Below are 24344 nucleotides of genomic sequence, written 5' to 3' on the forward strand. Positions count from 1 at the left end.
GTAGCTGGGGACACTACACTCTGATTATTTTTATACTTTGTCAGGTATTTTTGAAAATGTCTTACTGTTTCACATCATTAGCACAGCCCCTAGCAAAGTTCCTTACACATCTTTAAAGACTGCTAAGCTGACAGGCATTTGCTGAACCCGTCTCTATACGAATCATGAGGTCTGATTGACAAGAAAAACGACCTCTCTCTCTCTCTGTCTGTCTTTAATGAAGCAGCTGCCCTTCTAAGCTTGATCCCATATGGTCCTGTTTGAGAAAAGAAGGGGGAAAAATTAAAATCAGTTCTCACTAATTAGAGGAAAATTGTATGTAAATAATGGAAAGGTCTTTTCATTCTTATGGCTGACATTTCTCCCAAGGCCTTAATTGACTGTTGCGTCTAAAGGGTTACGTGCTTTTTTTAAGTGGCCTGTGCTCCTGGCCAAGTACTCGCTGGGACATGCTGAGAGTAGTTTTAGAACACCAGCAGCCCTTGCTATTTTAGTCCGTGTCACTGCTTGAAGTTGTAATTAATTTGGATAATACTAAAAATCCAAATTATGAGAGTTCTGATACTTTCTGAGAATAAGCTACATTCAGTCTTGCCAAGAAAGTCATGGAACATTTAGCAGAAGGGCAAAAAGTCTATACAGTGACAACGACTATCTCACATAGGAGCAGACCACAGAAGCCTTGGTAGGGCTTAACTTGTCCTTGTAAGTAATTTGTGGAATATTCCATGCTTGCTAATTAACTGTTCTGCATTTAAATTGTATTTTCTATCAGTAATAATGAGTGTTGTATTTGTTTTTGTTTTTAAGTCTAAAAATCTATTCATGGACAATATTTTAGCCAATGCCAATTTTAAATCATTTTTGTATATATAAATGCTCTGTGTGCCCATACAGCACAGTATTTCATTTTTTTCCTCAACTAATACTATGATTACCTCCTGCCCCAAGCTTACCATCATTGTTAGATCTCTCTGTCTCTTGCTCCTGATTTCTTTTTCTTTTAATTCAGTTTTACTTGTAACAGCTGAATTTCCTAATGGGTTTTTAATGTCCTTCAAACTAGAAAAAGAATATAAAAAGATTATATAAAGGAAAAGTTTGAGAATTAAAGTTCTGAGAAATTAATAATGATGTCTAAGATGCTGAAGTATGATCGTTTTCTGATTTGTTGGTCATTCAAATCATGAACTTTGAAAAAAAATATTTTGTATGTATTAACAGTGATCTTCAGAGCACTGGTACCTTTTTATAAGATCCCTGTGAAAACTACTCAAGAATTATACTTTTAATATGTGCCCCTATTAGGTGGATAATAGGTATTGTAATAAATTATCTTTGAGAGAGATATTTATTTGGAGTCATTACAGTTACAGGTGCATGATTAAAGGAGGTAAAATATAATTTATAGTCAGAAGTTGTGCATTTAATAGTAACCACAGGCGAGGTGCCTGGCTGGCTCAGTTGGTTAAGCATCTGACTTCGGCTCGGGTCATGATCTCATGGTTCATGAGTTCAAGCCCTGCATCGGGCTCTGTGCTGACAGCACAGAACCTGGAGCCTGATTCAGATTCTGGGTCTCCCTCTCTCCCTGTGCCCCTCCCCCGCTTGTGCTCTGTCTCTGTCTCTCTCTCTCAAAACAAAAATAAACATCAAAAAATTTTTATATATTGACTGTCCTCTGTACCAGCTGTTTGATTTTTGATAAATTATCTTCTTTAAACTTCAGGTTCGTCTATAAACTGAGGATAAGAAATACAATAACCTGGTCTGTAGCGTTGAAATGAGGCCCAAATAAGCATGAGAATATTAAAGTGTGCATTTATAGTCTGTATAAACAATTAATCATAATATGCATCCTAGTCCATAAATGCTTTCTTGCTTAATAGCGGTAGGGGAGAAATGACAATATAAAAGAGAAAAAAGCATAAGCTAATTCATTTTTTTGTCCTTACTGATTTCTTCCTTGTTAATTTTTTAAAATTTATTTTGGAAAACTTGATACGCAGGAACACTACTTTATTATGACTTTACTAACTAAGCAGCAGTTGTGAGGAAGTAACATGTGCTGAATTTAAGGACTGTGTTCTGTTTTCACCTATTGCTAACTCGATAGAGTCAGATAAAAGTCCTTGTACTGCCCCATAATAACTCTATCAAATGGAGCTGTAAGTGTGGGAAATCTAATCAGCCACATACACTGCTTCCGGATGTGGCACACTCTTCTGAATGGTCAGGAATCGTCTGTGGTGAGCACAGGCAGGGGCATGAATGTCCTGTGCCCTGTTCTCTTCCCTGGATCCTGATGGTTTTTCTGACTTTTTTTCCCCACTGGAGATAATTTTTTTTTTTTTTTGGTCCCTTGGGAGAAATTGTTCATTGTTTCTTGTTCCATGAATTATTTTATGGTAATGTGAGTCATTTTGTGCTCCCAGAAAATTAAGGAGAGAAAGAAAGAAAGAAAGAAAGAAAGAAAGAAAGAAAGAAAGAAGAAAGAAAGCACTGTACCAATATAATAGGCTTCAAATGAGAGGGACATTTTGAATGTGTCCTATGGATTCATGTAAAGTATTTTGGAGGATCTGATGTTTCTTTCTCCAAAATGAATTTCTATGTGGCATTAACTTGAGTTTTAGAAATACTGCACATCCTTGAAAATACATGTTTTTATTTAAACCACCTTTGTTTCTCCTTTAAAAACTGATGGAAACCTCTTAACCAAAACTTGGTATATTTTATTGGTAAAAATATCATCCTAAAATGGGCCTTTGAATTAATCCTTCTCCAGAATACTTTCCAGAATATAAGCAGCCCACAACTATAAGAGAAAAAAATAAGAAATTAAAATGCTGTGGATTTAGGTTTTTGGTTGACATTGTGGCTCTTACTGCCAAACCCTGTCATGTTTATTTCTAAATAGATCATTTATATTTATGAGTTCGTATGGGCTGCCTAGATATTAACTAGATATTAATTTTAGTCTATATTGTTTTTATGGCATATCTCATAAATGAGTGCCTTAAACACTCTTAAACAAAAAAATGTAAACACCCTATTGTTAAAAGTATATCAGCTAAAGTTTTCGATAATTTCCTTTTTTTTTAAGAGTACAATCCATGTTTCTAAGTTCAATTTTCCTTTCTCTACACGTTCCAATGTTATTTCCTTCAGATCACATTGCTTTGTATGCTTTCTCTCAAGCATACCTACAATACAGCCATCTGTTGTCCAAGGGGTCATTCCTACATGAATCATGCTGTGTCAAAATTTTGAGGTTATAAATGTTCAGCTAATTGAGCAGTCTGACTAGCTGAATACTTGTAAGTGCTTTATAATATCTTTCAACACTTCAAAACCCTGGCCCACTTAAAACTCCAGAATCCCAGAGCAAATGGGACAACTCAGTCACATGGATTCCTGCTGATAAAACTGAAACGTGTTTATGAATGTCTCAGAATTTGGAATAAAATGAATGTATTTCTACTCTTAAATATTTATGTTTGCGCTCTGTCTATTTTACGACAAAGCAAGCTGCTGGGAAGTGAAAACTTAGTCAATCAGCCGATTATTTTGAGCACTCTGTATTAAACAACGAACTTGACTTGTTCTTCTCACCTATTGGTGTTTTGGCATCATGGATGCTTACAGTTTCTAAGATCTCTCTCTCTCTCTCTCTTTCCCTCCCTCCTCCAATTACTTTCTTTTCCTTTAAGAGACTCCACAGTGGTGAGATACTGAAAATGAACACACAAATGAACGTTTCTATAACTAGCCCACGCCACTCAGTTGATGTTCTCCCTGAGATTTCTGGGACACTCGTATTTTCGTGGTCTCTTCTGGCTTCAAGTGCCAAAGTTCACAGGATCCCAAGTCTCCCTCAACATCACCTCCATGCTTACGGCTCTGCATCAGTGCAAACATGAAACTCAGCCCTCTTCCATGATTCCCTCAAAAAAGTGACTCTAAACCAAAATTTCTGTGTAGCTGACTTTACTGAAGTTTTGGCAAGACTAAAGTAGTTTACTTAGCAATTACACAACATTTTGAATATTGGTGATGTCTTGACTTTGGCCTCCAGCCATCCATCACATGGACCAAACGCCCCCTTTTCCTTTTTGAGGATAATTCCACTTTCTTTAACCAAGCCCAAACTCAGCTGTTGAGTTTCCAAGGCACACATGAGGACTCACTAAGTGTGCTTCTAAACACCTACTTCGGGTATTACCCATATTCTGTCCTTGCCCAGTCTCTGTACAACGAAGTGAGATATATAAAAAAATTTTACTCTACTCTCTTAAGAAATGTTCATGCCAAACTCTCTCTCTCTCTCTCTCTCTCTCTCTCTCTCTTTCACGCACACACACACACACACACACACACGTGAGGGCACATCACTCTCCCCATGTTCACATTCCGTGCAAGGCAGAATTATGTATAGTCCGTTGGGTTTTAAGTAAAAATTCCCCTTGAGTTAATATGTAAACTTTTAACTTGTTCTCCAGGTTAGCCCTTGCCTATTCTTCAGACTTTATCCCATACCAGACCACACAGGCCTTCTTGCTATTCTTTGAAGGGCAAGATCATTCCTTCTACATGGCTTGTGTACCTTCCAAGCTCTGTGCTTCTGGGCAGAACTGATTTAGTCGCGTGATGTCCACCTTATCCCCATTTTTTTCCCTTTTAGAAGTGACCATTCGATCTATAACCACATCTTCCCACCCCCGGTCATATTACCAAATATTCTCTATAAAATTCACTGCTTTTTTTTTTTTTTTGAGAAAGAGACAGAGAGAGCAAGCAGGGAAGGAGCAGAGGGGGAGAGATTAATCTTAATCCTAAGGGTTAAGAGAATCTTAATCTTCGATAAACATGGAGCCCAGCATGGGGCTCAAACTCATGACAGTGAGATCATGACCCGAGCCAAAATCAAGACTCAGATGCTTAACCAACTGAGCCTCCTGGGTGTCCCACTGTCTTATTTCTTTAAAGAAATTAATTACACTCTGAGATTATTTTGATTTTTATATTTACACATTCTCAGTTGTCTGTCTATACTTACAGACAGGGTTCTTTTCTTTTTTTAATTTATTTTTTTATTAAAAAAATTTTTTTAATGTTTTTTTTTTGAGACAAAGAGAGACAGAGAATGAGCAGGGGAGGGGCAGAGAGAGAGGGAGACACAGAATCTGAAGCAGGCTCCAGGCTCTGAGCTGTCAGCACAGAGCCTGACGTGGGGCTCCAACTCATGGACCGTGAGATCATGACCTGAGCTGAAGTCAGACGCTTAACCGACTGAGCCACCCAGGTGCCCCGACAGGGTTCTTTTCTAAATTGTGTACTGCTGTATCCCCAGGACCCAGAAATGTGGGTGATACTTAGTAGGAGCTTCATATATTAAAAAAAACTTGTGTTTATTGTTAAAAAATGAAAAAAAAATTGCTTAACAATTTTAAAAAGTATAATTTTAACATAGCTTTAAAAATCACATGATCTGTCCCCAAAGAGCTAATATTAATTGGGTAATAATTATAATTACTATAAGGAGGACTTCCTGATGCTAATTTGATGGCAAAGACCACCATCTACTATGCCTGTATTTAGAATGTAAATGTTCAAATGAAATAGTATTAGCCTGGGAATGAACACAGCCTCGTTAAAGATTAGCATCATGGAATTCTAACCCAATCCTCTCATTTAACATCGGTGGCAACTTCGACACAGAAAAACTATCTTGCCTAATATTAATGGCAAATTTAAGTCTGGAATTCAGGTTTCCTGAATCTCAAATGACTAATTTTTCCCCCTAAGCCATGTCCCCAGTCCCAATCTAAGAGGAATCAGTTACTTCATGTTTCATTTATAGAAAAAGCAGGTGAAATTAGATGATCTCTCAGCATTTGCTGTTCAATCGCTCTTTTTCTCTCTTTCCCTCTGCTCATCAATTATACTCCGCAACTTGACTGGAAGCAAGTGTCTTAAATTCTCACTCATAGTCAAGCTCCTACTCAGGGATACCTGAGTCCCTAACAGCTCCCAATGTCTATTACTCAGGGGTACCGGTGTCATCTGATTGGTTGCCGATGATACACCGCACAACAGAACTTACAACTACTGAACCCACACAATCCACACAATCCACACAAGTAGGTAAACAGGGATGGTGGACCATTTGCATGTACTTCTCTGAGGCACTTTCTGAGTATCGAAGAATAAGGTATAGCCCATCAAATATCATGTGGTAAAGTCAATTATGATCAAACTGAAGTTAAAGTTGCATTTAAGATAAAGTACCTTTGGGGGGGAGGGCGCCTGAGTGACTCAGTCAGTTAAATGTCGGACTTCCACTCAGGTCATTGTCCCAGGGCTCCTTGAGTTGGAGCCCCCAGCCAGGCTCTGTGCTGACAGCTCTGAGCCTGGAGCCTGCTTAGGATTCTGTGTCTCCGTCTCTCTCTGCCCCTACCCGTCTTGTGCTCTGACTCTCTCTGTCCTGCAAAAATAAATAAACATTAAAAAAAATTTTAAGTAATTTAGGAAGACATTATTAGGACTTTCTGGTAACCAATGTATTTGGTTTAGGATTAAATTGCTTTGCTCATCATGGGGGTTGGGGAAATTTGTCAGGTGGGTTTCTTCTGTTCTCAATGGTAATAGTTTGTGTTTTCAAATAAAACAGCTTACTCACAAATATATGTATAAGAATCTTACAGATTAGAAATAAATCTTATTCCGTGATGGAAAAGCCCTCGGATGAATCAAGTTTATCTTCCTCAATTAGATGGTTATCCAATTTATTTTAATACCTAATAAAAAATTACAAAATCTACCAGTTAGTGCAAAATTTTGTATAGTCTAGTGAAGACTTTTTTTTTTTTAGAAGGAACCTGGATTGAAGTACATTTTCTGAGCTAGTGTGTGTGTGTGTGTGTGTGTGTGTGAATTCAGAACCTTAGTTTCTTTGTGTGTTAGGATTTTCAAAAACACTAAAGAATTTAACATTTTTTAATGTGTTACCTTTGTGCCTGAAAAGGAGTTTCCTAACTCCTTTACAAGTTCCAGGAAAAGAGGTAATGATGTATCTTATACACAGACATAATAGCTTGTTCCTTCAATCGCTTTCTGTAGTATCTGGAGCATTTGGCTAAATAGGCCTTGATCTAACCCTCAGAAACCAATAAAGAGGTCTAGACAGCAAGTGGTAGAATGGGATAAAGTATTGGGGCAAGAAATCTGAGACACATTTCAGAGGAAAATACAATTGAGATTTTTATGTTTATCTGATATAATGTGTTGATCTGGGATCTATGGACAATCCTGGAATATTTGGGGGGTTGGTCATCCAACTCCAGAATTTTAATGTAAAATTGTCCGTGTGCAGTTGTTGGGAGGCAAGGCAAGCAACAATCCACAGTTTTCATCATATTTGCAAAGGAGGTCTGTGAGCCAAGAAGGCATTATACTGTGTCAACACATTATCAGAGAACGAATATTATAAAGATGGAAAACAATATTAAGTTAGCATCTCTCTTCTTCCCATCTCCAATTGAATGTGACATTTTTTCATCCTCAGACTTGGAAATTAATTTCTAGGTTAGGACAGTAAAACTGAAGTAGATGAGAATAATTTAGTGAAGATTTAGGAGAGAATCTTCAGTGAAGATTTTAAGAGAACTTAGATTGAATAGAACGTAAGAAAATATGGTTTAGTAGAAAAGAAACCAAAAAGGTTTGGCTAGATGGTAAAATAATAATGATTTCTATATGTAGAAAAAATTAATATAGTGATAGGAAGCAACTGTTCATCCTTTATTAAATTTTGCTTTCAGGGGTGCCCAGGTGGCTCGGTCAGCTCAGGTTATGACCTCACAGTTCGCGGGATCAAGCCCAACATCTGGCTCTGTGCCGACAGTGCAGGGCTGGCTTGGAATTCTCTGTCTCTCTCTCTGCCCCCCACCCCCCCAACATGTGCATGCTCTCTCTCTCCCTCTCTCTCAAAATAAATAAATAAACTTAAAATTTTTTGTTTGTTTGTTTTCACCGTTATTGACAGTCAGTATTTTTTTTTAATGCTTTATTTTTTTTTAATTTTTTTTTCAACGTTTTTATTTATTTTTGGGACAGAGAGAGACAGAGCATGAACGGGGGAGGGGCAGAGAGAGAGGGAGAACACAGAATCGGAAACAGGCTCCAGGCTCCGAGCCATCAGCCCAGGGCCTGACGCGGGGCTCGAACTCACGGACCGCGAGATCGTGACCTGGCTGAAGTCGGACGCTTAACCGACTGCGCCACCCAGGTGCCCCGACAGTCAGTATTTACTGAAAACTTACCCTGTGCTTTAGGTAGTGCTTAAGCCTATCTTTTTTTACATCAAGTTCTCACAACAAATCAACGAAAGAAGGAAATTTGTCCCTCCATTTTTCAGACAAGGCAACTCTAATCATCCCGGAGGATCAGGAAGGACTTCCAAGAAGAGATGGCATTTAACACTGCGTTTCCAAAGAGGCTCAAAACAGCAATAGCTACCTTTTAAAATATGAAATAAGCCCATGGTAGATCTGAGAACTTATTAAATACAGGTGCAAAGAACCCCGAAATTTCACTTCTTGGTATTGCCCCCAAAGAATTGCAAGCAGGGACTTAATAGATATTTGTGCACCCATGTTCATAGCAGTGTTATTCCCAATAGCCAAAAGGATGAGGGCAACCCAAGTGTCCACTGATGGATGGATGAGTAAAGTATCAATTTTTTGGATGGTATAAGGCATACAGTGAGACATTATTATTCTTATTATTATTTTACATCAAGTTCATCAAGCCTTAAAGGAAGAAAATTCCTACACACAGTACCACATGGGTGAACCCTGAGGACATCATGCTAAGCCAAACCAGTCACAAAAGGACAAATGGTATATGATTTCCTTTGTATAAGGTATCTAGATTCGTCAAATTCACAGAGACAGACAGTAGAATGTGCTTTCTAGTTGTGACAGTGGTGAGCAATGAGGACTTATTTTTTAATGGGAACAGAGTTTCAGTTTAGGAAGATAAAGAGTTTGAAGATGGATGGTGGTGATGGTTACAAAACAATGTGAATGAAATTCATGCCACTGACCTGTATGCTTAAAATGATGATAATGGTAAATTGTGCACTTTGTGTATTTTATCCATGCACCTGTCTATCAAAGATATCAGAGCTTAAGTTAATTTATTTGATATTTTTAAAGCAGATTTCTGTTCCTGGTTTTTAATACATATATGTCATTAAATTCCATTCTGGATAAAGCTGGGTTAAAAATTACACGTTGGTAAAACATAGTAGTTAATAGATTTATGCATGTGAGATCAATATGAATGTTTTTCCTTAACTTCCTGGATGTTATATAACTTAATTTAAATATGCTTAAAATATTATACAGTTAACATCATGTATCTCTATTATTTATTGAGTACAGTCCACTTAGAATTTCATTATCCAAATTGAAAACGTTGTTTGACATGGTTGATGACTAGTGGCTTATGTGGTAGGAAAATATTTTACCAGGAACTCTTGGCTAGTGGGAAGGCCAATAAGATGTATTATCAACACTTTAAAATGGTGGTATATTCATAGAGTGCACAGTCTAATAGATGGCTCACAATTTGACAAATATCATTTTTTAAAAATTAAATATACTGGAATGTCTCTATAATGTTTTCCAGGGATCTGGGATTTTTTTCAGTGTTACACGATCCTCTTTGGGCCCTTAGCCAGCCCTTTAAAAAATGAACATTAGCTGTAGGAAAATGTTAAATGAAGGCATATTGTGATGAATTTCACTGTCTAGTATTTATTTTAAAGGGTTTAACCTAATATACAACACAGTGAAACTTTACTTTCTCATACATAATGTATTAAAAATGTTAGGCCCTTAGAAAACCTTTCCGACGAGTTACAGTGAATCACAAATCCATATATATACTTAGAGCTGGAATCTTTTCAGTACAGTTTATTTTTTCATAGCTGTCTTGAATGGATATTTTAAACTTAAATGGGTTCCATTTCTCCTAAAATAAAGCATCTTTAGAGGAGAAATTTTAAGAGAACAGATGAAATTTCATTACCATACATGTGGTCACACCTTGTCAGAAGTTAGGTCCTAAATTTCACCGTGATATTGATATTTGCACACATTTAAAGTGACATTATTTGGCAAAAGAACAAGTATCTAGTTTGAGTTAGTGGTGCACATGGTGATGACTAACCACGTACTACAAGGTTAAAACAATTTTTAAAATCACTTGTTAATGTGATAAGACTAGGCTCATGTTTTTCCTAGTCTCGTTTCCAGTTGGCCTTTTTGTTCAGGCCCGCCAATAGGTGAATAAATGTTTGCAATCGACAGATGTATTCTTTACTCAAATAAAAAGGACACAAGGCCAAAATATTAATTAGAAAAGATTGATTCACACCTTTGTGGACATTAATACTTTATTTTAAAATTGAGTAGTGCTTTCAGTATAATTGTACATAGTTTGACTCTGAACCAAGGATTCCGCCTACATGGATGGACTGATGGGAGCGATCTTGTGGGAAAAATCGATTTCTGAAAGCATTCTGTTCTAGAGAATAATTTTGTGTATAAAGGGGAACTTCTCTCCCTTCTCCCTATCACTGTTCCTCTTGCAACCCATCATCCCACACAAAAAAGAATCTGTCAAGTTAAATAAATTCCACTAAATTCTTAGACTTTACCTTCCTGATTATCTTCACTCCACAGTGGTGTCCTTCACAATTAATGTCTCTTAGATATGAAACTTAGTAGATATTTAACAGCTTCTGTTTTTATTTTTCTTAAATTTTTATGGATTGACATTGTCAATAACTCTTAACAATTATTTAAGATATTCTTGGTTTTGTCTAATCACTTGAAAAATCAAAGCTTAAAAAAAGAAAAAGAAAAAGAAAAATCAAAGCTTGCCCTGGTTATAGTCACTGAGGCTATGCAATATTTCCACTTATATGTTCTATTCTTCACCTCATTTTCTTCCTTCCCTTCTTCATCCCTCCCATCCTCCTAACACAGAGAAAATTCTGAAATGTTTGTTAACTGCTCTGCCTCACGGGAGCTGTTTTCTGCTACATGCAAAGTCCAAGCCATGGCCAAGGAAGCAATGGAAACTCTATTCTTACTTATCCCCACCATCTGAGTAACTCCCTAAATACTGGGAACCTGCCTCTTAAATTTCACTTTCTTCTACACCTCTGAAATAGGAATTTGCCTCCTCAGCTATGCAAAATCACTGTGTTCTGCTTGCACTCCAATTTCATGTGCTCAAGTTCAGAAAAGATAAGGCTCATCTCATGTTTTCCATTCTCTCAAAAATGACAGTTGTGTACCACCTGATGCCTAAGGCTTCAAAAGTCTCTATCACAAATTTACCGATGGTTGTGTTGATTAATAGTGGGGGGACAATTCTCCTAGCAATCATTGCATCGTGATCAGAATTGGAAATTCTATAGAATTCTTAAAAATAGTTTTAGATATAATTCACAGGTCATAAAATCCGCCCTTTTAAAGTGTACATTTCAGTGGTTTCTAGAATATTCACAAAGTTTATGCAGCCATAACCACTACCTAATTCCAAAGAATTTTCAGCACTGCCCACGCCCCACCAAAGAAACTCATATACATTAGCAGTCACTGACCATCATTCTGTCCCCTTACCTCCTGGAAACCACTAATATACTTTTTGTTTGCATAGATTTGCCTGTTCTAGACTTTTTATGTAAATGAAACCATACAATCTACAGCTCTTTGTGAACGGTTTCTTTAATTTAGCATAATGTTACCAAGATTCACCTGTGTCACAGCATTTATTGGACTTCATTACTTTTTATTGCTGAATAATATTTCATTGAGTGGATATATCACATGATTTATTCATTAGTTGATGGTCATTTGGGCTGTTTCCACTTTTTGACTACTATGAATAATGCTGCTATCAATGTGTTTGTGTTTGGTGTGGATATATGTTTTCACATATGAGTCTGGTGTGGATATATGTTTTCACTTCCCTCAGATATCTATCCAAGAGGAGCACTGCTTGGTCAAATAGCATTTCTTGGTTTAACTTTTTGAACAACTACCAGACTGTTTTCGAAAGAAGCCATACCACATTGGAAATTTACATTTCCACCACAGCATCAGGGTTCCAATTTCTCCACATCTCTGCCCACACTTGTTATTATCTGCTTTTTAGATTACAGCCAAATGAATGGGTTTGAAGTGATATCTCACTGTGGCTTTTGATTTGCATTTTCCTGATGGCTAATGATGTTTGAGCATTTTTTCATGTGCTTACTGACTTTTTGTATATCTTTGGAGAACTGTCTACTCAAATCCTTTGTCTATTTTTTTCTTTTTATTTAAAACAATTTTTTAAACATTTATTTATTTTTTGAGAGACAGAGAAGGACAGAACATGAGCAGGGGAGGGGCAGAGAGAGAGAGAGAGAGGGAATCACAGAAGCAGAAGCAGGCTCCAGGCTCTGGGCTATCAGCACAGAGCCTGAGGTGACGCTCGAACTCACCAGCCATGAGATCATGACCTGAGCTGAAGTCAGATGCTTAACCAATTGAGCCACCCAGGCACCCTGTTATTTGTCTATTTTTAATTGGGTTATCTTCGTTATATGTGTGTTCTAGATACAAGCTCTTTATCAGGTCTATAATTTGCAAATTCTCTCCCATTTTGGGTGTAGTCTTTTCACTTTCTTGATGGTATCACTTGAACCACAAAGTTTTAAATTTGATGATGTCCAGTTTATCTTTAATTGCTGCTGCTGTTACTCAAGCATTTGATATCATACATAAGAAAGTTAACACCAATGGATTCATGGTCACAAAGATTTACGCCTCTTTTCTTCTAAGACTTTATAGTTTTACAAAACTTGCATTTGGTACTTTGATCAGTTGTTAGTTAATTTTTGGTTATGGTGCAAGTTAGGCAGGTAATGTCTTTCTTTTGCATGAGGTTTCTGGTTGGCCCAGCAACTTATTGAAAAGACTCCTTCTCCCCCCATGGAAATGTCTTGGCCCCTGGTTGAAAATCAACTGGCCAAAAACGTGAGGGTCTACTTCGGGACTCTCAATTCTATTCCTTTGGTCTTTATGTCTAGATTTATGCCAATACCACACTGTGTTGATTATTGTCGCTTAACAGTAAGTTTTCAAACCAGGAACTGTGTGTCCTCCAACTTCAATAATTTTCAAGATTGTTTGGGCTATCCTGAGTCAGATACTTGTCATATGAATTTTAAGCATCACCTTGTCAATTTCCCAATAACAGCAATATTAAAAAGCAGTTGTAATAAAAAAAAAATTAAGTTCATCTTGAGAGAGACAGAAAGGGGGTGGGGGGAGAGGCAGAGAGAGAGAGAATCTCAAGCAGGCTCTACACTGAAAGTGGGGCTTGAACTCACAAACCACGAGATCGTGACCCGGGCCGAAGTCAGACAATTAACTGACTGAGCCACCCATGTGGCCCAAAAGCAGTTGCAATTTTTATAGGGATTATGGTGAATCTGCAGATCAATTTAGGGACTATTGGAATCTTAACAATACTGTCTTTTAATCTAGGAATATGATGTCTTTCCATTTATTTAGGTCTTCAGTTTTTTTCAACCACATTTTATACTTTTCAGTGTATACATTTTGTGTTTTTCTTTTAAGTTTATTTGTTTATTTTGGGAGAGAGCGAGTGAGTGAGCAGAGGAGGGACAGAGAGAGAGAGGGAGAGAGGATTCCAAGCAGGCTCTGTGCTGCCAGCAGAGAGTTAAAGGATTAAACTCACAAACCGTGAAATTATGACCTGTGCTGAAACCAAGAGTCGGACGCTTAACTGGCTGAGTCACCCAGGCGCCCCTACCTTTTGTGTTTTTTTGCTAAATGTACACTTAAGCATTTTATTTTTTTATTCTATTGTAAATAGAGTTGTTTTCCTAATTTTAGTTTTGCTTTGTTCATTGCTACCGAACAGAAATACACTTGGTTTTATGTACCGATCTTGTATACTAAAACCTTGCTGAAATTGATCATTAGCTCTGACAGTTTTTAGTGGAATCTTTAGGAATTTCTATGTATAAGATCATGTCATCTTCAAACAGACATAGTTTTACTTCTCTTTGAATCTGAATGCCTTTCATTTCACTTCTTCCCTGAGCGCCCTGGCCAGAACCTCTAGCACAACGTTGAACAGTAGTAGCATTTTAAAGTTCCGCTGCCTCCAGCCGTGTCTCCAGCCCCAGCAAAACTAACCTCTCTATTTCACTCAGTAAATATAGACTTTATTCAGTAAATATGGAGCATGTACCATGTACAAGACACCAGTCTAGAGGCTGCTTCTATTCTCGTGTTCATTATAAGGCGGTGCTCTTTCTAAAACACAAATCTAATTATGACATTCTTCCATTTCAAACTTTTATTGATGGCGCCTCATTATTATTAGAAAAGGACTTCTTAACAGGGCTTACCAGATCCTGCCTTTCCTGGCATGAGTATAAATCTCCAAACTTCTTGTTCGGCTGCTTCCCTCCCGAAACTCTTATCCAAGCAAGCAATTTATTTTCGTTTTTCAAAAACTCAATACGGTCGATTTTCCTCGTTTGTCGATTCTGTATTTGTGAATTCACCTACGGCTAACCTTTCCTTGTAAGTTCAAAATCAAAGTCACAGGGTTTTGCGGTTATTTGCAGACACGCATGTGCACATAGCAGCAAAACTTGTCACCTGAAGTGCACACTCCCAGTTGAGGCTGAGCAACTGTCCTTTTTGGGGGTCCATTTAGTGTGATGTTTTTTCCCATTCTTGTGCTTTTTGGTGACGATTTTGTTGTTCCGAATGGCTTCCAAGTATAGTACTGAAGTATTATCTAGTATTCCTAAGTGCAAGAAGGCTGTGATGGGCCTTGTGGAGAAGATATGTGGGCTAGACGAGCTGTATTGAGGCATGGGTTACAGTGGTGTTGACTGAGTTCAATGCTAATGAATCAATAATACATATTGAAGCGGTGTCTTTAAACAGAAATACACATAAAACAGGGTTATATATCGTTCAGCAGATGAAAGTATTGTGACCAGGCTTGTGGGAACCTAACCCTGTATTTTCCCAAGGGATGAAGATTCACTAGTTGTTAATTAAAAGTTTGAAGGGACTTCTTAGAACATAAGTTCGGCAAATAACAATAATAATGACAGTTATAAAAATAGCTAATGTTTACTGAGTGTCAACTATGTTCCAGGTACTATGCTAAATCATTTATAGGAATTAACTTGTTTAATCCCCATTATCTCATTTAATTCCTGAGGTAGATAATGACTCCATTTTTTACATGAGATAACTGAGCCTGAAGGGTTGTTAGCAGGTGTCCCCATAAGCCTATTTTTTCCCCTGTACACTGTATTCAGAGCCTGGGTATTACAAATATTTCTTCAATGATAAATTAGCATTCTATTCTATTTGAATTGGTAAGTACAGTCTTTAATATGTTTCTTGGTTATTTTCACTTTGTTCTTTAATAATAATAAGGGGAAGAAAGCTGTAACTTACTAGAACTATCTCTGATCCAGGCTAATCACTGGCATGTTTAGCAATTTCTGTGTTCAGTTGCGCCATTTTAGAAATCCAGAATTGTTCTTCATTCTAGAATATGTGAGGAGCATCTCTTTTGGGGGAACAGTGATAATGAAGTATCTGACTGTGTTCTTGATGATACTGAAAGGGGCAGACTTCCTCAAAAGATGTTTGGTTTCTCCATCTGTAAGTTAGGGGAACTTTGTTATTATTATTTTTTTAATGTTTATTTATTTTTGAGACAGAGAGACAGAGCACAAGTCGGGGAGGGACAGAGAGAGTGGGAGACAGAATCTGAAGCAGGCTCCAGGCTCCGAGCTGTCAGCGCAGAGCCTGATGCAGGGCTTAAGCCCACAAACTGCAAGATCATGACCTGAGCTGAAGTTGGTCATTTAACTAACTGAGCCACCCCCGGCGCCCCTAAATTAGGGGAAATTTTAAGCTCGTTTTCGATGCTGTAATTCTTTAAAACATTTTTTTTATTAATTTTATTAATAAAAATAATTAATGTCAGGGGAACAAAAATTCATGGAATATGTTAATTTTCAATAATTTCCCATTAATATTTCAATCATTTGAAGCATTGTCCAAATAACGTAATGAAGAATTGTTTTAATTTTATTGATAAAGAAAACATAAAGGTTAAGTAACCTTCTGAAGGCATTGGATATACATACAAATGATGCCAAGTTCTCTTCACGAACCTAGATTTACACCGCATTATTCCCTCATGGTATTCATGTAACATCACACAAAATGTCATGAGACGGAATTACAGGGTTCAATTAGCACTGGAATTATTTATCTATAAGCCTTCTGTGATTTGTGATGGAGAATATGAGGGTTCCTTAAAGAGGAATATTATGACAAGTCTCAAAAGGAAAAATGCCTTGAAAACCGGAACCAAAAAAAGTACAATATTCAAAGCATAATTTTATTTCTCACTTACAATTCTGTTCAAGAGCTCTATTCATGGCAATTGCAGATACCTATAGAGTTTCTGGGGTAGGGGCTATTCCAGAAGAATGCTTCTAAGACTCAGGGCCGGGTTAGCCTAGGAAAGGTGGACCAGCCCTTTTCAAAATAATATGAAGTCCTCAAACAAACATCAATTGATCAGACTTCACTTCCTAAATTTAATTTTTTTCAACGTTTATTTATTTTTGGGACAGAGAGAGACAGAGCATGAACAGGGGAGGGGCAGAGAGAGAGAGGGAGACACAGAATCAGAAGCAGGCTCCAGGCTCTGAGCCATCAGCCCAGAGCCCGACGTGGGGCTCAAACTCACGGACCGTGAGATCGTGAACTGAGCTGAAGTCGGACCCTCAACCGACTGAGCCACCCAGGCGCCCCATTCACTTCCTAAATTTAAAACAGCCTATTGATTTAAGGATATATGTTCTATTTCGAACTATGAGGAGCCAGGGTATCTTCTTTTAAGAATGGGGAAATTGGCTGTAGGAAGGAAAAAGGAATCACAGGATTAAAACCCTATGGGGATCAAGCAACATTTTTGTTGAAAGACAAAAGCAAAGTTTTTACCGCCCAGAGGAACAGATCATCAGAGAAGGAAGAAGCTGAATACCTCCAGTTGACTTTGTAGATCTTTGTTTGAGGCCATCTTTGCTATCCCTGACAAAAAAAGAGAGAAAGGAATCCACTGAGATTGAGAGTTATAGTGGGAAGTGTAATCTTTCTTGCAACCCAAGGGAATAAATGATCCCAGAAAAATGAGATGAAAACAAGTGGCTTCTCTACTACATGTTCTCCCTGTAGAAACAGTGCCGTTTCAACACGTAGACAAAAATAAACACCATAAGGGTTCCATTACAAGGGCTCGATATTCGCATAGTGATACTGTTAAACACACAGGGAGAAATCAACATTTTAAACTGGTATTAGACGCATCCAATAGAATTTAAAGTGCAGGATATTTTATACTATTTCATTTATTTCTCAATTCTCTACCATGTTTTTAACTCATCAGCATGATTTCTAAATCACACATTCTATTTGGGGTCCAGGCCATCTCTTTTATTTAAAATTTTTATAATTTATATTTTGGCCATAATTTCAAATTGTTGGAGGCATTTATGCTGGCGACTGCTGTTTCTATAGTCCATATTCTTATAGGTTTGAAGAGAAGGACCTAATAATAATATATGATGATGATGAATTCATCAAGTTTTCACAGAATAAGTGAATGAATGAATACAGAAAATTATTTTCCCTAAATAAAATTATCTCTGAGAAAACATTATTAATTGAAGCCCTTGTATTTAGTATTGGAACGCTTCTAAATTGTATTTCATGTCTAAAATCACACGGTCTTACTGGTAACATTTATTGTCTGAAGTCCATACAGAATGAATGTTCTGTGTGGGTTGAATCCCACTTCCTTCCTTCCATTTTCAGCCTTAGTGAATTGTAAATGAAGAACTAAGAAAGAAACACTGTGTAAGACCACCAAGGCTTACAAGGAGAAAGGTATACTGTTCTGAATTATTAGTGAAAGTTTAATTCAATTCTATGTCACTTGGAATAACATCAACGTTATTTTCGAGTAGGTCTAGCCCTGGGCAAATTGTGAAATAAGAGAAGTGTGTTTTCAGGTCCTACCCTCCAGCTTTCCATTTTATATCCCAGAATCTCTTTCTCTCTTCCTTTGTCTGCTTGCACGTTCCCTGATCCAGGCCCTTTAAAGTATCCACAGCTGCCTCCTAAATGCAGCTGTACCCACACCAGCTCTCCCTCTGGGCCTACTGTGTTCACAAGTCTTTCAGATTCTCTGCCACCTTCCCACCCGTATCAAAACTTTCTTGACTTTGGTTTCATCCTGTCAAATCTCCACTGCCTGCTTTTTAAGGAGATTGCTAACTATTCTAATAAGTGCAACCTATTTGATGTGATACTCAGATTCATGTATTATGGAAGAAATCTTCCTTCACCCATTTTTAGAAATTATTTTACTGAAGAAATAAGACAAATTCAGACAAAAGCGCATTAGTCGTAAGTGTCCAATTCAATGAAGGTGAACACACATGTAACCAGCACCCAGATCAAAAAATAGGACATTATCAACAGCCCAAAACCCTTTTACTGCACACTATATAGCCCCAAGACTCTACACTATTCTGACTTGGAATAAATATGGCGTCAATACTGTCCATTGTGTACTCTACTTGAATGGAATCATACCATATGCATTCTTTCATATGTGGCTTCTTTCATTGCACATTATGCCTATGAAATTCCTCTATATTGTGCACGCGTTTGTGAATCATGTTCATCGTGTATGTGATATTCCATTGTGTGAAAGTACCACAATTTATTCATTCTACTGTCGATCGGCATTTGGGTAGCTTCCGGTTTGGATATTATGGATCGTGCAGTGAATATTCTTCACATGCTTTTTTGTTTGTTGATTTTGTTTCGGTTTTTGGTGAACATACCTTTGTGTTCCTGGTGGATATAGACTCGGAGTGGAATTGCTGAGTCATGGAGTCCACATACATTCAGCTTTAGTAGAGACTCAAAATTTTTTCAAAATGGTTGACCAATATATAATACTCTCTGCACAGGAGTTTGGCTTTTTCCCATATCTTCCCCAACCCTTGGCATTACTTCCTTTTTACTCGTAGTTATTCTTGTGTATCTCACCATAATTTTAACTTGCATTATAACAATGAAATTGAGCATCTTCTCATGTATTGATTGGTTTTCTATACACCATCCTTTGAGAAGCACATATTAAAGACTGTTGTCTGGTTTTCTATGATCGTCTTTTTCTTGCTGATTTATAGGAATAGTTATATTTGAGAAAGGAGTTCCAATCATGGGAGCATGGAGGCAAGCAAGGTGTAGAAAGCCTGGGCAAGATGCCTACACATAGGGTTCTTTCTATTTGTCTCAGCCTTCTAGTGGAACTTTCTTGGTAACACAGGAATACAACTCTTGTCTCTAGCTACATAGACCATCCGAAACAATACCTTAGGAAAGGGATGACATTTACCGTCCAAGTTACACATTAATGCTATTTTTCATCTTAAACTGGGGCTGAGAAAACCCCTATTTGAAGTCGAGATTCTGCTGAGCTGACATCAAATATCAAAACCCCAATGGAAAAAAAATGCAGAATGAGAACAAGTGAGGGTGAAATGGAAGAAACCTAGCCTTAGCCGTGTGTCTCTCGGCCATTGATGCCACTGTGATAATGTTATCCCACACATATGGTCACAGTAGCCGAAAGGACAGCATCACTGAAAGGCACCCGGAATTAACTAGCCCACAGTATTTGAACCACCCTGAGGAATTTTCTCATGAGTGCTTCTCCTACGAGAACTCAAGCAGCGATGCAGAGGATAACAATAATGCCAAGTTACTGATGCTGTCAGCTGGATTTTCCATTTTCTCTGAAATTTCTTACCTAGTAACAGGTCCACTCTAAGTTCTGAGGTTTGGCAATGATGTCTTAATTCAATTTGTATAATGGTGAACCCCTCGGTCTGCTTGGAAAGTTACACACAAATCTTGGTTACTGACGATTTCAGTTTAGCCTGAATACATTTTTCCATGACTCCATAAATGCCACAGCAACTAACCATCTTTTGTTTTCATTTTGGTCTGTTTTCTTTTCCCCAAGGGTAGGTGCCAACCAACACCCTTCAACTATAGTGAGCTCTCTGCCAGGGTTGTTTGACAATCCATACCCATAGTCTCATTAACCTGCATTTGGATCTCTGCTGTGCTCAGCAGATTGAGTTAGACTGAGTGACTTGACCTTTTTAAGCCTTCCTTTTTCTTATCTGTAAAATGGACTAAAACTAGTAGCTACTTTTCAGAGTTGTCAGGATTAAAGGAGATTATCCACACAGAACATTTGGTAAACTAAAAATAAAGTTGGTTAGTATTACTGCATTGTTTACTACATAAAGATTACTCACACATCCTTACCATATATTTCCCTGTAGTATTGTTAACCTTGCTAGTATTTTGGTAGGGATTATTCTTTACCTACCTGCCCCTTAGCCATGGAACCTTCCAAAATCAGAGGTTAGGAAAAGTGACTTCTTGTTATCTCTATGCTAGATTTAGAGAAATCAATCAATTTGTCCATGGTTATTCTATTTTATAAGCGAATAGAATTAACATGAAACCTTGGCCTCACAGAAGTTCCCAAGTGGCATAAATGTAAAGATAATGTTTTAAGTACTAAGAATAAGAAGCATCATATTATCAAAGGTACCCAAGACATAAACATAAACCAGCAACAGGCTCTAAATAGAGCAGGGAGTTGACTAAGTGTATCTTTTGTTACTCTCCTGTCTCTCCTTCTGATGACTTTCTTCTCTTGGGGTCTGAGGCTCCCCTCTTGAAACATTCTGGTTCCAATTGATCTCCACTGTGACACTTCTCCCAAATCTATACTTCCCAAACCATTCAAACACTGTATCTTCCTAGTCCACATCAAACCATCTTTATTGTGTGACACAAAGTGTGACCCACTTTGCTATCACATTGGAAAAAGAAAAGTCCCACTAAGATAGATTAAAAACATATGGAACCACCTATGCAAAGATATGTCCATGTGAACAGGTGCATCTTTGTTTACCTCAAAGAAAACAATTCTTTTTTTTTTTTTTTTTTTTTTTCAAATTTTTTTTTCAACGTTTATTTTTGGGACAGAGAGAGACAGAGCATGAACGGGGGAGGGGCAGAGAGAGAGGGAGACACAGAATCGGAAACAGGCTCCAGGCTCTGAGCCATCAGCCCAGAGCCTGACGCGGGGCTCGAACTCACGGACCGCGAGATCGTGACCTGGCTGAAGTCGGACGCTTAACCGACTGGGCCACCCAGGCGCCCCGAAAACAATTCTTTTTATAATATTGTTTTAATGTTTATTTATTTTTGAGAAAGAGAGAGAATGAGGAAGGGGCGGGGGGTGGGGGACAGAGGATCTGAAGCAGACCCTACACTGAGGGCAGAGAACCCTACGTGGGGCCCGAACCCATGAACCGCGAGCTCATGACCTGAGCTAAAGTTGGATGCTCAACCAACTGAGCCACCCAGGCGTCCCAAGAAACCAATTCTTAATAGTGGAGTGTTGCAATCCCTTACAGAGCGGTGGGTGAGACGTTTTGGGAGAAAACAAATGTTCCTGACAGATCACATCAGTCAAGACTATCAATGATTATACGGTCCTGTGGGCAATCCCAATCCTAACTAAACACATCCAGTTATGTGTATATATTTACGTGGGTTTAATTGAACTCTCCCAGTACTTTTTTCACTACATGTAATTATGTCTACTAACATGACTCACTTCTTCCCCTCCTCCCATCACTTGAAAGTTGTTACAGGACACCATCTGAATGACGGCCATATTCACACACCCATGATAAGCTGGACCTGAAAAGTAATTATCCTGGATTAGCACAGGTCCTCTGATGCTAAATTAGCGGCCAGACCCATGTACGCAGTTGGTCCCTGACCCCCAGTTACTCTTCACAGAAAATCTGCAGAAATATGAGTAGAGCAGCCCTTATGCTATTGGTTTAATTTACTTACCATTTATAGACCTGGCCTCAGTTGGGAAACAGATTTATTTAGTCACTGGGAAATTCATCCAACCTAGGTACATATTAGGCAACAATTAAATGCTTATTCATTGGCTGGCAAACAAGAAGGTGGGAGCGGCACAATCAGTGCTAAAGCTGGAGCAGGCCTTTAGAAATAACCACTGAGCTGGATCCCCTTTTTCTGCAGATTAGGAAACTGAACACGGAAGTTAAATGCCAACAAATGGTGGCAGAGGTGCACCTGGTACCCGGGGCCCTGGTTTCCTATGTAGTGTTTCTTCCACTATGATCACTGGCCTATGCATCCAAAGGAAAAACTAAGGCGTAAAACACAGCACGAGGCTGAAGCTGTAAAGTGTGACCACCCATTGTTAGGAAGGGCTTTGTAACCCACTGAGAGATAAACACCCTAAGGTACATTTCACTCTCTGACTCTGTGACGGTACAATGCTTATGACAGCTTCCACTCTTAGAGAGTTCTAACATATGCGTTTAATCATTGTATCTCTAATTCTAGAAAAAAATCACAAATTCATTTGTTTGTGGCTGGATCAGCAACTGGGCAATGAGCTCAATCTAAATGTCCTCTGATGGCAGATATAAATGTCATCACCCGCAGTCATTCTGTTTGCTATCTATGCCAGTAACAGTACAATATGTGAAGTGTCCAGAACGAAAGTTTCTGCAATAATTCAAGAAAAGAATAGAAGAAGCTGTCTAATAGTGTCGTAGGCGATGGCGAGAATGAGAAGATTGAGGGAATAAAGCACGAAGTGATCAGTCTGATGTTGATATGAAGTTTTTTGTATTGAAATAAGAGTTAAAAGCTGGAGAACTGGAAAGATGGAAACATTGCAGCCCGTGAATTTATATAGTACATATCATTTATTTTTTATTTTCTTAATTGTGGGGTTTTTGTTTGTTTCTTTTTGTTTCGTTTCGTTTTGTTTTGGGTAGATTCACTGCCTAATGCCAGTACTCAGCACATAGTCTGACATGTACTGACTCCTATCTGCTCACTAATTTAGAATCCATGGACTTTAATATTAAGTTACTTTTCATTTTGATTTCAAGGGCATTAAGAATCTGCTATAAATCACAACTCAATTTAAAAACTGATGTATGTAAACTCTCGAGTAGGAAACAAAATTGAAACCTGCTAACCATCAAGGGAAAACACCCTGTTGCCCTCTTGCACCTGTTGGAGAGTAAATGAGTCAGTCCTGACTCCTCTCTGTATAAAAAAGACAACTCTGAGAAACAGGAGGCATTGATCTTGTATCTTCCAGGGAGGCTCACATAAAAACGTGAGGGGTCATGGGGTGCCGGGGTGGCTCAGTCGGTTGAGCATCTGACTTCAGCTCAGGTCATGATCTCACAGTTTGTGGGTTTGAGCCCTGCATCCGGCTCTGTGCTGAACTCTTGCTCAGAGCCTGGAGCCTGCTTCAGATTTTGTGTCTCTCCCTCTCTCTGCTCCTCCCCCACTCACTCTCTGTCTCACTCTGTCTCTCAAAAATAAATGTAAAAAAAAAAAAAACATTAAAAACATAAGGGATCAGTCACAGCCAGGCACACACACAACTCCCAAAGTGTTCCCTACTGTTCCTGACCATTACACGACTTGCCTCACCCTGTGTGTTTTACCATCTCTATGACTTTTTGAAATAACAATTTTAAAACAGAAAATCCGGGGCGCCTGGGTGGCGCAGTCGGTTAAGCGTCCGACTTCAGCCAGGTCACGATCTTGCGGTCCGTGAATTCGAGCCCCGCGTCAGGCTCTGGGCTGATGGCTCAGAGCCTGGAGCCTGTTTCTGATTCTGTGTCTCCCTCTCTCTCTGCCCCCTCCCCCGTTCATGCTCTGTCTCTCTCTGTCCCAAAAATAAATAAATGTTGAAAAAAAAAATTTTTTTTTAAATAAAAAAATAAAATAAAACAGAAAATCCTAAGAAATTAAGCGAAAGAGTTAAAAATGGGCTGTGTCCAAATGAGAACGACTCAAAACATGGAAATTATGGGTTTGGGAAAAATGTTTTCTTGGTTTATTTGATTAACACTTTGCCACTGAGGAGAATTTTCCTTTGAGGTCTCTTATTCTGGATGGTTTTTAATGTAATTGGTTTAAGTGATACTTTACTTAAATATATCTTAAAAAGAAATC

General features: G+C 38.2%; 1 protein-coding gene across 1 annotated transcript in view; it reads left to right on the top strand.

Moving 5' to 3' along the window:
• Nucleotides 1-471: 471 nt before the first annotated feature.
• Nucleotides 472-24344, top strand: part of EYA4 (EYA transcriptional coactivator and phosphatase 4) — a 321968-nt gene continuing 298095 nt past the window's right edge. The window contains exon 1 of the mRNA XM_043592404.1: nucleotides 472-705. The gene's annotated coding sequence lies outside the window, so the exon portion shown is untranslated. The remainder of the gene's footprint in view (nucleotides 706-24344) is intronic.

This window comes from Prionailurus bengalensis, chromosome B2, assembly GCF_016509475.1.
Source record: "Prionailurus bengalensis isolate Pbe53 chromosome B2, Fcat_Pben_1.1_paternal_pri, whole genome shotgun sequence".
Taxonomy (NCBI): Eukaryota; Metazoa; Chordata; class Mammalia; order Carnivora; family Felidae; genus Prionailurus; species Prionailurus bengalensis.